At 48.2% G+C, this 14,180-nt stretch overlaps 6 non-coding genes across 6 annotated transcripts; all 6 read right to left on the bottom strand.

The window, feature by feature from the left end:
* Window positions 1–10,182: 10,182 nt before the first annotated feature.
* LOC141124266 (U1 spliceosomal RNA) lies at window positions 10,183–10,346 on the bottom strand. Its single transcript, XR_012240842.1, has one exon. It is a non-coding gene; the product is annotated as a U1 spliceosomal RNA (small nuclear RNA).
* A 526-nt stretch (window positions 10,347–10,872) lies between these two features.
* Window positions 10,873–11,036, bottom strand: LOC141124265 (U1 spliceosomal RNA). Its single transcript, XR_012240841.1, has one exon. It is a non-coding gene; the product is annotated as a U1 spliceosomal RNA (small nuclear RNA).
* Window positions 11,037–11,562: 526 nt separating this feature from the next.
* On the bottom strand, window positions 11,563–11,726 carry LOC141124264 (U1 spliceosomal RNA). The gene has a single exon (XR_012240840.1). It is a non-coding gene; the product is annotated as a U1 spliceosomal RNA (small nuclear RNA).
* Window positions 11,727–12,252: 526 nt separating this feature from the next.
* LOC141124263 (U1 spliceosomal RNA) lies at window positions 12,253–12,416 on the bottom strand. The gene has a single exon (XR_012240839.1). It is a non-coding gene; the product is annotated as a U1 spliceosomal RNA (small nuclear RNA).
* Window positions 12,417–12,942: 526 nt separating this feature from the next.
* Window positions 12,943–13,106, bottom strand: LOC141124262 (U1 spliceosomal RNA). The gene has a single exon (XR_012240838.1). It is a non-coding gene; the product is annotated as a U1 spliceosomal RNA (small nuclear RNA).
* Window positions 13,107–13,632: 526 nt separating this feature from the next.
* On the bottom strand, window positions 13,633–13,796 carry LOC141124261 (U1 spliceosomal RNA). Its single transcript, XR_012240837.1, has one exon. It is a non-coding gene; the product is annotated as a U1 spliceosomal RNA (small nuclear RNA).
* Window positions 13,797–14,180: the final 384 nt, after the last annotated feature.

Here is a 14,180-nt window from a genome sequence, read left to right as displayed (position 1 = left end):
TGGTAGCGATGTTGGGCACGCCCTTACCGCCCTTGAGGGGTTCCTTGAACATAACCACCCACTTCACTCTGTCCATTTTGGAGCTCCAGATGAAGTGAAACACTGCCCTGGTGATGGCCTTACAGGTGTTAACCCGAGGGGGCCAGGCCTGGGCGAGGTACTGCAACACAGGGAGGATCTCGCTGCGGAGTACCAGTGTTTTGCCTTCCATGGTGAGTTCTCTGAGGCTCCAAAGTCCAAACTTCTGTCGCATCTTTGACAGTCTTTCCTCCCAGGACTTCAGGGCTGCGCCCTCAGCTCCAGACCAGACCCCAAGGATTTTGATGAAGTCCGTCTTGACGCTGAAGGGAATGGGTGCAGAAGAAGGCAGGAACCACTTTCCGAAGAGCATGACTTCCGACTTCCCGCAGTTGACCTTTGCCCCTGAAGCTTGGCCGAAGTCCTCACAGGTCTGGACGAGTGTGTCGATGGAGCGCCAATCAGCACAGAACACCGTCACGTCGTCCATGTAGAGTGAGCACTTGACCTCCTGTCTGTCCGGTCCTGGTGCGGTGATCCCTCTAATCTCTGGGTTCCATCTGATGCTTCGGGCGAAGGGCTCTATACAACAAACAAAAAGCAGAGGTGAGAGAGGGCAGCCTTGTCTGACCCCAGACAAAATTGGAAAGGGGTCAGTTTTCCAGCCATTTACCAGCACCAAACTAGAAATGTCAGTGTACATTACATTCACATACGAACAAAACATTTCCCCAAGACCAAACCTGCGCAGAGCTCTGCACATAAACTCGTGGGAGACACGGTCAAAGGCCTTCTCCTGGTCAAGACTGACCAGGGTCGCGTGCACACGGTGGCCATGAATGTACTGGACCGTGTCCCGGACAAGCGTGAGGCTGTCCGCAATCCTGCGACCAGGAATGCCGCAAGTCTGATCCGGGTGGATGATCTGTCTGATGACAGACTTCAGCCTGTTGGCCAGAACCTTGGCGAGGATTTTGTAGTCCACATTCAGAAGAGAGATCGGACGCCAATTTTTAAGATCCAATCTCTCCCCCTTCCGCTTATACAAAATCATGATCATCCCCTCCCTCAGTGACGGAGGCATTCTGCCCTCCACCACCATCTCCTCGTACAGCTCGAACAGGTCCGGGCCCACGAGATCCCACAGTGCTACATAGAGCTCAACTGGGAGACCATCACAGCCCGGGGTCCTGCCTCGCCTAAAGGATTTAGCGGCAGAGTGCAGCTCCTCCAACACCAAGGGGGCATTGACGGTTGATGAACCTGCAGGATCAATTTGGTTAGAGATACCTGACAGGAACCTGTCGGCCGCCTGTGTGTCCGTTTCTTTCGGGGAGTAGAGGTTGGTGTAGTAATCGCTGACCACTTGCATCACAGCCTTCTTCCCCTTCTGGAGTGTTCCGGTCTCGTCGCGCAGCTCTGACAAGGGTGTGTGTCCTGAGTGAAGTTTCCTTAAAAAGAAAGAATTACACTTCTCACCTTTCTCAAGATTCTCCACCTTGGCACGGAAGACAATGTGCCTGGATTCTTCCTCGAAGTGTCCTTTTAGGCTCTTCTTGGTGTCCTCCAGGTCCTGCCTAACGTCCCAGCCACAGTGATGAAGGTCCTGCAGGGACTGCAACTGACGCTGCAGTCTCCTGAGTTCCCTCCTCCTGGCACACACACGCTGGCGTCCCCTTGCCTGAAGGAAGCTAAGCAGCTTAACCTTCACAAACTCCCACCAGTCACTTACCCTTCCGAAGAATTTCTTTTCCTCCGTCCAGGTGGCATAGACCTCCTGGAGTTCCCCCATCAATTCCTCGTTTTCCAGCAGGGTGCTATTCAGCTTCCAGGAACCCGGTCTACGGGCAAAGCCCTCGCCCAGGTCACCCCGAAAGTGAATAGCCCTGTGGTCAGAGAAAAAGCAGGGGACCATGGAGAACTCACGATGCTTGACTGTTCTTGAAGTGAGCACGAAGTCAATCCTGGAACGCACAGATCCATCGGGTCGGCACCACGAATAGTTCACGGTCCCTTTCCCTATGGATCCCACGGCGTCCTGCAAGGAGGCCTCCGAGATCATCTCCTTGAGCAGCCTAGAATAAGCATCAAGTTTTGCGTATATGCTGGAGCTGCGCCCATCCTCCTTGATCGGACAGTTAAAATCACCGCCGATCACTACTGTTCTGGTGGTGACGAGTTGGGTCCGCAGGGTCTGGAAAAGTTCCAGCCACGCATTCTTGTCTGGGGGGGCGTACACATTGATGAGCCTAACTGGCTCTTCCACCCACGAGCCGTCTATGACCAAAAGACGGCCACAGACTAGCTCATGGATAGAGTCAACCATGAAACGCCCACCCCTGACCAGAATGGCTACGCCTGCAGACTTGCAATCGCCACCCCCGGACCAGTAGGAGGGACCAAGGGTCCACTGGGAGGACAGATGAGTGTACCTCCTCAAGGGAGGAAGGGCGCACTCCTGAAGCATGTAGACATCACTCTGCTGACTTGAAAGAAAGGTCAGGACCGCTTGCCTTCTAGATGTATCCTTGATACTCCTCACATTAATGGAAAAGATTGAGATCTCAGCCATAATGAAAAAGGGTATGAGGGTCTAGTTAACAAGGGTCCGAACTTACCTCCCCGGAGGGGGGGGTGGCTCTTCCGTTGCGTCTTCTGCCTGTCCTGTGTCCTGGGCCAGGCCCAGCTCCTCAAGGACAGACTCCATCATCTGCTGGCTGATGTGGACGTTGGGGGGGAAGTCATCCTCAGGGTCGACCACGATCTCCTCCCCTTCCTCCTCCTCTCCTGCAGACTCTAGGTCCTCCACTACTTGCTCGGGTCCATTGCTGTCGCGTTGGACCCCGTTGGGCCGTTTGGTGGAGGTGGCGGGTTCCTCAGCTGTTGGGCTCTCTGGCTTACGTTTCCGGCTTCCTCTTGGGCCACTGGTTGGGGTGGAGGGGGGTGGGAGGGTGGGGAAGTCCTCCAGGGAGGACAGGTTGGGGGGGGTTTAAAACTACGGGCAGTTGGCAACACTGACATATACCCATAACCTGACCTCCATTTGCCCTTCTCATATCTAGTACCACCAAGTACCTGCCACCTAGTGCTAGGAGAGATAAATGCAACAAGGCCAAACTTAGGGAGAAATCAATAGATCTCTATCAATCAACCATGATAACTACTCCTGGCAAGTAAATTTGTGAGGAGCTCCCTGCCCAAACTACAGGGTGCTACATGTACAATGTCTGAAAAACTGTAAGGGCTCCACCCTATAATCATGCAAAATCCTGCTCCAAAAATACATTCTGGCTGCGTAGATCAGTGCAAAAAATCCATAATCCCAAGTACATTAATTTCATACACCTCGCTAAGGCAGGCCATAGATGGTGCAAATTTCTTTCCTGCACTCCTCATAGTGTGTATCTTTCAATTATTAAGTTAAGTTTATTAAGCATGCGCTCTGAGGAGCTAGGTCTAGGCGTGAGGTCTGAAGAAGCGGTGCTGCAGGAGCATAAGCCTCCAGGAAGCTGAAGGTTTGAACTATAAAGTAATGGTGGAACCCTCTGCGAGGGAGATTGCTGTTATTTTCTTTTAACTTTGTTTCCTTTAAATAAAAGTGTGCTGCCAAGCCTTTAACCACTTCAGCCCAGGAAGGATTTACCCTCTTCCTGACCAGAGCACGTTTTACAATTTGGCACTGCGTGGCTTTAACTGCTAATTGCGCGGTCATGCAATGCTGTACCCAAACGAAATGTGCGTCCTTTTGTTCCCACAAATAGAGCTTTCTTTTGATGGTATTTGATCACCTCTGCGGTTTTTATTTTTTGCGCTATAAACAGAAAAAGACTGAAAATTTTGAAAAAAAATGATATTTTCTACTTTTTGTTATAAAAAAAATCCAATAAACTCAATTTTAGTCATACATTTAGACCAAAATGCATTCGGCCACATGTCTTTGGTAAAAAAAAATGTCAATAAGCGTATATTTATTGGTTTGCGCAAAAGTTATAGCGTCTACAAACTAGGGTACATTTTCTGGAATTTACACAGCTTTTAGTTTATGACTGCTATGTCATTTCTTCAGATGCTTAAATGGCAGGGCAGTACAAACCAACCAACCAACCCCCCCCCCTCAAATGAACCCATTTTGGAAAGTAGACACCCCAAGGAAATTGCTGAGAGGCATGTTGAGCCCATTGAATATTATTTTTTTGTCCCAAGTGATTGAATAATGAAAAAAAAAAATTTTACAAAAAGTTGTCACTGAATGATATATTGCTCACACAGGCTATTTTGACACAAGTTGCGGGAAAGTGACAATCGGGAAAGTGACAATTTTTTTTTTTTTTTTGCACAAAGTTGTCACTAAATGATATATTGCTCACACAGGTCATGGGCATATGTGGAATTGCACCCCAAAATACATTTAGCTGCTTCTCCTGAGTATGAGCCCTGAAAACCAATCACCGCCTTCAGGATTTCTAAGGGCGTACATTTTTGATTTCACTCTTCACTGCCTTTCATAGTTTCGGAGGCCATGGAATGCCCAGGTGGCACAAACCCCCCCCTAATGACCCCATTTTGGAAAGTAGACACCCCAAGCTATTTGATGAGAGGCATGTTGAGTCCATGGAATATTTTATATTTTGACACAAGTTGCGGGAAAGTGACAATCTTTTTTTTTTTGCACAAAGTTGTCACTAAATGAAATATTGCTCACACAGGCCAGGGGCATATGTGGAATTGAACCCCAAAATACATTTAACTGCTTCTCCTGAGTATGGGGATACCACATGTGTGTGACTTTTTGGGAGCCTAGCCGCGTACGGGGCCCCGAAAACCAATCACCGCCATGGAATGCCCAGGTGGCACAACCCCCCCCCCCAAATGAACCCATTTTGGAAAGTAGACACCCCAAGCTATTTGCTGAGATGCATGGTGAGTATTTTGCAGCTCTCATTTGTTTTTGAAAATGAAGAAAGACAGGAAAACATTTTTTTTTTCTTTTTTTCAATTTTCAAAACTTTGTGACAAAAAGTGAGGTCTGCAAAATACTCACTATACCTCTCAGCAAATAGCTTGGGGTGTCTACTTTCCAAAATAGGGTCATTTGGGGGGGATTTTTTGGGCCACCTGGGCATTCCACGGCCTCCGAAACTGTGATAGGCAGTGAAGAGTGAAATCAAAAATTTATGCCCTTAGAAAGCCTGAAGGCGGTGCTTGGTTTTCGGGGTCCCGTACGCAGCTAGGCTCCCAAAGAGTCTCACACATGTGGTATCCCCGTACTCAGGAGAAGCAACAGAATGTATTTTGGGGTGTAATTTCACATATTCCAATGGCATGTTTGAGCAATATATCATTTAGTGACAACTTTGTGCAAAAAAAAAAATTGTCTTTTCCCTGCAACTTGTGTCACAATATAAAATATTCCATGGACTCGACATGCCTCTCAGCAAATAGCTTGGGGTGTCTACTTTCCAAAATGGGGTCATTTGGGGGGGGTTTTGAACTGTCCTGGCATTTTATGCACAACATTTAGAAGCTTATGTCACACATCACCCACTCTTCTAACCACTTGAAGACAAAGCCCTTTCTGACACTTTTTGTTTACATGAAAAAATTATTTTGAACCCCAAAACATTATATATTTTTTTAAAGCAAATGCCCTACAGATTAAAATGGTGGGTATTTCATTTTTTTTTTTCACACAGTATTTGCGCAGCGATGTTTTTTGGGGAAAAAACACACTTTTTAAAATTTTAATGCACTAAAACACACTATATTGCCCAAATGTTTGATGAAATAAAAAAGATGATCTTAGGCCGAGTACATGGATACCAAACATGACATGCTTTAAAATTGCGCACAAACGTGCAGTGGCGACAAACTAAATACATTTTTAAATGCTTTTAAAAGCCTTTACAGGTTACCACTTTAGATTTACAGAGGAGGTCTACTGCTAAAATTACTGCCCTCCATCTGGCCTTCGCGGTGATACCTCACACGCATGGTGCAATTGCTGTTTACATTTAACGCCAGACCGACGCTTGCGTTCGCCTTTGCGCGAGAGCAGGGGGAGACAGGGGTGCTTTTTTTTTTTGCTTTATTATTTTTTTTGCTTTTTTATCTTTATCTTTAATTTTTTTTTTTAATCATTTTTATTGTTATCTCAGGGAATGTAAATATCCCCTATGATAACAATAGGTAGTGACAGGTACTCATTTTTTGAAAAAATTGGGGTCTATTAGACCCTAGATCTCTCCTCTGCCCTCAAAGCATCTGATCACACCAAGATCGGTGTGATAAAATGCTTTCCCAATTTCCCAATGGCACTGTTTACATCCTGCGAAATCCAAGTCATGAAATGCTCGTAGCTTCTGGTTTCTTAGGCCATAGAGATGTTTGGAGCCACTCTGGTCTCTGATCAGCTCTATGGTCAGCTGGCTGAATCACCGGGTGCATTCTCAGGTTCCCTGTTGAGACAGAGAAAAACATGGAAGACGGTGGGGGGGCATTCCCTTCCACTGCTTGTAAAAGCAGTCTAGAGGCTAATTAGCTGCTAGGATTGCTGTTACATGAAAGCCGACTGATGGCTGAAAAGAATGATACCAAGATGATACCTAAACCTGCAGGCATCATGCTGGTATAACCACTCAAGTCTGGCGTAAAAAATGGTTAACAATAAAACACAGTAAACAGTAAAGTATAAAAAATTGCATACCTGAAAAGCAAACATGATAAAACATAATAACAATAAAACATTGCAGAATAGAATACAGTAAAAAAGAGCAGAACAATAGAGAGAGAATAGAGAGAGAGAGAACAATAAAACAACAACTATTTTTGTTTTTATTTTATATATTTTTTTGTGTTTTTTTTTTTTTTACACTTTTTTTGTAACTGTAACTTTTATAACTGTAACCGGTTCCAGGTTCGGATCTCTCAAAATGCCATGGCATCTTGGGAGACCCTGTGTTAGTGTGCGCAATGCTGTATGCTAATACTCAACTAGTGTATGGTAGGTAGCGTTCAAAACATTCACCAATGCAAAGACCAGGATTGTCAGGACAGGAGGGAAAATAATAACGGGTGTCACGCCTATATCCGCGCTTGTTGCAGACACGACATCTTTTTTTGGGGGGGTTAGTTGGGTAGGAGTGCTCGGGAGGACATAAAGAAAATGCCTCTGATGCAGCTGACTGCATTTGGTTGGGGATGTGAATGGGGGAAGTACGGGCACTGCAGAAGTGGTGGGTTCCCAATTATTAGGATTGGCTAATGCAGCAGGAAGGGCATTATGGGCACTACGGGCCTGTGTTTGTCTTATTCTTGGTGGCAGTGGGACACTACTTATGCTTGCCACCTCACCAGCTTGAACTGCACTTATGGGACTCGCCACGTCACCAAGTGTTACTGCAGTGCTGATTTGACCAAGACCGGGGTGTACTAGGCTGCTGGTGCTTGTCAGTTCACCAAAAAGCTACCAAAAAAACTGTTAGCGATCGCAGGGATCAGGCCTGACTCTGCGAACGCTGCAGTTATGCGTTTAGTGTTTTGTAAGTGACAGTGATCGATCGATACTGCACTTGAGTGGGCTGGGCGAGGGGCAAAACGCAGGTCGAGGGGCAAAACGCAGGTGCTAGCAGGTATCTGGGCTGATCCCGCTAACACTGTGTTTTTGGGAACCCTAAACTGCTGGGGACACTAGTATAGATCTGATCGGATCAGATATTGATCCGTTCAGATACTATACCACTAAGGGAGGTATACAGTGCGTGCGTGTGCGTGTTAGCACTACTGGCACTAACTTGACGCTGCTTGGATCTGGTGCTTGCCAGTTCACCAAAACGCTACCAAAAAAACTCTTAGCGATCGCAGGGATCACGCCTGACTCTGCGAACGCTGCAGTTATGTGTGTTTAGTGTTTTGTAAGTGACAGTGATCGATCGATACTGCACTTGGGTGGGCTAGGCTGGGCGGAGGGGCAAAACGCAGGTGCTAGCAGGTATCTGGGCTGATCCCGCTAACACTGCATTTTTGGGAACCCTAAACTGCTGGGGACGCTAGTATAGATCTGATCGGATCAGATATTGATCCGTTCAGATACTATACCACTAAGGGAGGTGTATGGTGCGTTCCTGGGTGTTAGCGGTACTGGCGCTGCCTGGGGCGACCCTATCTGACCCTAAAACCCAAGTTATATCACCGCCGGGCGATCAGGGGGCTAAACCTTTATTAGTTAATAAACAGCAGGTGCCTTGACACTATAAAAAATAAAATGCGCTTGAAGGACGGGTAGAAAGTCCTGCAAGCAACATCTTTGGGGTGGTGCAGGAGCGGGGTATACACCCTGCTCCCAAAAAGCTTTGCTCATTGAAATGAATAGGCAGTGCTGCCAAAGCGCCTGCAAACCGATAATAATGTAAAAGTTGGACGTCCTTCCCAAGGAAAGTCCCCAGAAATGGGCTGAAAGCCAGCCAAACAAACTTCAAGATCAGCCACACCAAAGAAACAGACAGAGTCTGCAAAAAAATGTATACAATGAAAAGTTATTTAAAATTTACCAGAGTCTAAACATAAATGTTTTGGAAGGCTGGAGTATGTTAGAAAACGAAGCTCACCTTTAGTACTGAAGAGAAGATAAGGTAAATATACCTGTAGTGATAGTACCACATAGAGACAGTATGTGACAATGCCCTGCAATACATACTAGCACTTTATGCATCGCAATAAACTCTGTATAAGATGGGTTTCCAAAAAGGGTTATAAAAGTGAACATACTTTGTCATTGGCTCAAACAGCAGTTCAAAGGTAATTTTTTTATGCATTAGCTTTCCCTCTATGCATTTTCACAGGCAGCCAGGCATACACCCATCAAACAAAAGGAAACGTTATAAACTCCATTCAAATTTGAATCCGGGAGTGCACTAACACACAATTCAAGTTTCTGTATATGACCGTAGCAACCACTTCCCTATCTCAAAATGATACTGAATGTCCAGTACCATAAACATGTTGCACACCATCAATGCTGCCAGATTGGATGCTCACACCCCACTTTTGCTCTGTTAACCTTAGGAAAAGCCTCAGCTCAAAAAAAATAAAAAAGTAGAAACCATCAAAACACGCCACACTGTTTACAGAGATGATGTGCCTTGCTCATGGAATAGCTCTGATTGAGGCTAGTTTGCCAGCACACCCCCAGAAAGCCCCTCCAAACCCTGGTGGAGGCGTGCCCCTGACTGGGGGTGCTAGAGTCAGAATTACAACTCATGCTTACCTGACGCTATGCAAATATATTTGCTGCTGCAGTGTAGATAAAATTGAATTATGAAAGTGTCAAAACAAAATTATAAAATTACTATTTATTAAACCTAAACAGGCAAATTAATGTTACTGCAAATATCAATTATGTTTATTAAATGTATCTATTATTATTTTTTTCTGTTTCTGGTGTAGTCGCCCTAATATGAAATGTATGTAAAGTGAAAGCATAGCACATATAAAAGCTATTTTAAACAAAAAAAAAAAAAAAAAAGATGACTGAACTACAGGCTATGAAAAAAAATGTTTTGAATATCTATTCTAGACAGTACTTAGTCTTTTACATTTGCTATCGTCGTCGTCGTCGCCGCCGCCACTTTTGAAAAGTAAAGTGTCTTTATGTCCTAGAGCACCTGCTCAAGCTATCACTCTTTAACAGGTAGGGACTTATCTCACTTCTTAGCCTATTGGTTCAGAAAAGTGTATTGGTTTATTCTTGGAATATTTTTTACAATCAGCAAGGCACATTATCCCTGTGAACAGGGTTCCTTTTTGGTAGCCCTCCTGGGAAGCCTCTGAAAATGTCTTTATGCACGCAAGGGGTTTACAACCAGGCTCCCAAGCTACACTGCAGCACACATATATTTGCATAGAGGGGCGGCGACTAAGCATCCAGGCACGAGGCAGCTTTGTTCTGCGAAACTAGGCCCGCGGCGAGCCCATAGCATAGGGATAGGGAAAGCATGCAGCATACAGATATGGGTTTGATGCAGGACAAGTGGCTGACGCGTTGAACCCTCGTAGAAGGCCCCGCACAGACCCCACCTGAGACAGGAACAGGTGGCTGGAGGAAACCTTGTAGAAACGATAAAGGCCCCGTAGTTTCTTTCGTCAAGCTGTCTTTTGACCAGGAATAATCAGGGGAAAGCGCGAACGCAGTCCCCCACTACCACAAATTATGCAGTCGAGTTTCCTGCATTTGAGGAAATCGCAGGGGTCAGCACAGCCGGAGTGCAATGGCCGAGCCTCGCCCTGGGAGAACCACCTTCATGATCATGGTATCTCCCCTGCCAGGTAAGTATGAGTTGGAATCGTCACTCTAGCACCCCCCGGTCAGGGGCACGCCTCCACCAGGTTATGGAGGGGCTTTCTGGGTGCCTGCTGGCAAACTAGCCTCAGTCGCAGCTATTCCATCAGCAAGGCACATTATCCCTGTGAACAGTCAGGCGTATTGGTTCCTTTTTGGTAGCCCTCCTGGGAAGCCTCTGAAAATGTCTTTATGCACGCAAGGGGTTTACAACCAGGCTCCCAAGCTACACTGCAGCACACATATATTTGCATAGAGGGGCGGCGACTAAGCATCCAGGCACGAGGCAGCTTTGTTCTGCGAAACTAGGCCCGCGGCGAGCCCATAGCATAGGGATAGGGAAAGCATGCAGCATACAGATATGGGTTTGATGCAGGACAAGTGGCTGACGCGTTGAACCCTCGTAGAAGGCCCCGCACAGACCCCACCTGAGACAGGAACAGGTGGCTGGAGGAAACCTTGTAGAAACGATAAAGGCCCCGTAGTTTCTTTCGTCAAGCTGTCTTTTGACCAGGAATAATCAGGGGAAAGCGCGAACGCAGTCCCCCACTACCACAAATTATGCAGTCGAGTTTCCTGCATTTGAGGAAATCGCAGGGGTCAGCACAGCCGGAGTGCAATGGCCGAGCCTCGCCCTGGGAGAACCACCTTCATGATCATGGTATCTCCCCTGCCAGGTAAGTATGAGTTGGAATCGTCACTCTAGCACCCCCCGGTCAGGGGCACGCCTCCACCAGGTTATGGAGGGGCTTTCTGGGTGCCTGCTGGCAAACTAGCCTCAGTCGCAGCTATTCCATCAGCAAGGCACATTATCCCTGTGAACAGTCAGGCGTATTGGTTCCTTTTTGGTAGCCCTCCTGGGAAGCCTCTGAAAATGTCTTTATGCACGCAAGGGGTTTACAACCAGGCTCCCAAGCTACACTGCAGCACACATATATTTGCATAGAGGGGCGGCGACTAAGCATCCAGGCACGAGGCAGCTTTGTTCTGCGAAACTAGGCCCGCGGCGAGCCCATAGCATAGGGATAGGGAAAGCATGCAGCATACAGATATGGGTTTGATGCAGGACAAGTGGCTGACGCGTTGAACCCTCGTAGAAGGCCCCGCACAGACCCCACCTGAGACAGGAACAGGTGGCTGGAGGAAACCTTGTAGAAACGATAAAGGCCCCGTAGTTTCTTTCGTCAAGCTGTCTTTTGACCAGGAATAATCAGGGGAAAGCGCGAACGCAGTCCCCCACTACCACAAATTATGCAGTCGAGTTTCCTGCATTTGAGGAAATCGCAGGGGTCAGCACAGCCGGAGTGCAATGGCCGAGCCTCGCCCTGGGAGAACCACCTTCATGATCATGGTATCTCCCCTGCCAGGTAAGTATGAGTTGGAATCGTCACTCTAGCACCCCCCGGTCAGGGGCACGCCTCCACCAGGTTATGGAGGGGCTTTCTGGGTGCCTGCTGGCAAACTAGCCTCAGTCGCAGCTATTCCATCAGCAAGGCACATTATCCCTGTGAACAGTCAGGCGTATTGGTTCCTTTTTGGTAGCCCTCCTGGGAAGCCTCTGAAAATGTCTTTATGCACGCAAGGGGTTTACAACCAGGCTCCCAAGCTACACTGCAGCACACATATATTTGCATAGAGGGGCGGCGACTAAGCATCCAGGCACGAGGCAGCTTTGTTCTGCGAAACTAGGCCCGCGGCGAGCCCATAGCATAGGGATAGGGAAAGCATGCAGCATACAGATATGGGTTTGATGCAGGACAAGTGGCTGACGCGTTGAACCCTCGTAGAAGGCCCCGCACAGACCCCACCTGAGACAGGAACAGGTGGCTGGAGGAAACCTTGTAGAAACGATAAAGGCCCCGTAGTTTCTTTCGTCAAGCTGTCTTTTGACCAGGAATAATCAGGGGAAAGCGCGAACGCAGTCCCCCACTACCACAAATTATGCAGTCGAGTTTCCTGCATTTGAGGAAATCGCAGGGGTCAGCACAGCCGGAGTGCAATGGCCGAGCCTCGCCCTGGGAGAACCACCTTCATGATCATGGTATCTCCCCTGCCAGGTAAGTATGAGTTGGAATCGTCACTCTAGCACCCCCCGGTCAGGGGCACGCCTCCACCAGGTTATGGAGGGGCTTTCTGGGTGCCTGCTGGCAAACTAGCCTCAGTCGCAGCTATTCCATCAGCAAGGCACATTATCCCTGTGAACAGTCAGGCGTATTGGTTCCTTTTTGGTAGCCCTCCTGGGAAGCCTCTGAAAATGTCTTTATGCACGCAAGGGGTTTACAACCAGGCTCCCAAGCTACACTGCAGCACACATATATTTGCATAGAGGGGCGGCGACTAAGCATCCAGGCACGAGGCAGCTTTGTTCTGCGAAACTAGGCCCGCGGCGAGCCCATAGCATAGGGATAGGGAAAGCATGCAGCATACAGATATGGGTTTGATGCAGGACAAGTGGCTGACGCGTTGAACCCTCGTAGAAGGCCCCGCACAGACCCCACCTGAGACAGGAACAGGTGGCTGGAGGAAACCTTGTAGAAACGATAAAGGCCCCGTAGTTTCTTTCGTCAAGCTGTCTTTTGACCAGGAATAATCAGGGGAAAGCGCGAACGCAGTCCCCCACTACCACAAATTATGCAGTCGAGTTTCCTGCATTTGAGGAAATCGCAGGGGTCAGCACAGCCGGAGTGCAATGGCCGAGCCTCGCCCTGGGAGAACCACCTTCATGATCATGGTATCTCCCCTGCCAGGTAAGTATGAGTTGGAATCGTCACTCTAGCACCCCCCGGTCAGGGGCACGCCTCCACCAGGTTATGGAGGGGCTTTCTGGGTGCCTGCTGGCAAACTAGCCTCAGTCGCAGCTATTCCATCAGCAAGGCACATTATCCCTGTGAACAGTCAGGCGTATTGGTTCCTTTTTGGTAGCCCTCCTGGGAAGCCTCTGAAAATGTCTTTATGCACGCAAGGGGTTTACAACCAGGCTCCCAAGCTACACTGCAGCACACATATATTTGCATAGAGGGGCGGCGACTAAGCATCCAGGCACGAGGCAGCTTTGTTCTGCGAAACTAGGCCCGCGGCGAGCCCATAGCATAGGGATAGGGAAAGCATGCAGCATACAGATATGGGTTTGATGCAGGACAAGTGGCTGACGCGTTGAACCCTCGTAGAAGGCCCCGCACAGACCCCACCTGAGACAGGAACAGGTGGCTGGAGGAAACCTTGTAGAAACGATAAAGGCCCCGTAGTTTCTTTCGTCAAGCTGTCTTTTGACCAGGAATAATCAGGGGAAAGCGCGAACGCAGTCCCCCACTACCACAAATTATGCAGTCGAGTTTCCTGCATTTGAGGAAATCGCAGGGGTCAGCACAGCCGGAGTGCAATGGCCGAGCCTCGCCCTGGGAGAACCACCTTCATGATCATGGTATCTCCCCTGCCAGGTAAGTATGAGTTGGAATCGTCACTCTAGCACCCCCCGGTCAGGGGCACGCCTCCACCAGGTTATGGAGGGGCTTTCTGGGTGCCTGCTGGCAAACTAGCCTCAGTCGCAGCTATTCCATCAGCAAGGCACATTATCCCTGTGAACAGTCAGGCGTATTGGTTCCTTTTTGGTAGCCCTCCTGGGAAGCCTCTGAAAATGTCTTTATGCACGCAAGGGGTTTACAACCAGGCTCCCAAGCTACACTGCAGCACACATATATTTGCATAGAGGGGCGGCGACTAAGCATCCAGGCACGAGGCAGCTTTGTTCTGCGAAACTAGGCCCGCGGCGAGCCCATAGCATAGGGATAGGGAAAGCATGCAGCATACAGATATGGGTTTGATGCAGGAC

This window comes from Aquarana catesbeiana, linkage group LG01 (genome assembly GCF_042186555.1).
Source record: "Aquarana catesbeiana isolate 2022-GZ linkage group LG01, ASM4218655v1, whole genome shotgun sequence".
NCBI lineage: Eukaryota > Metazoa > Chordata > Amphibia > Anura > Ranidae > Aquarana > Aquarana catesbeiana.
This window is presented reverse-complemented; position numbering and strand designations above follow the sequence as displayed.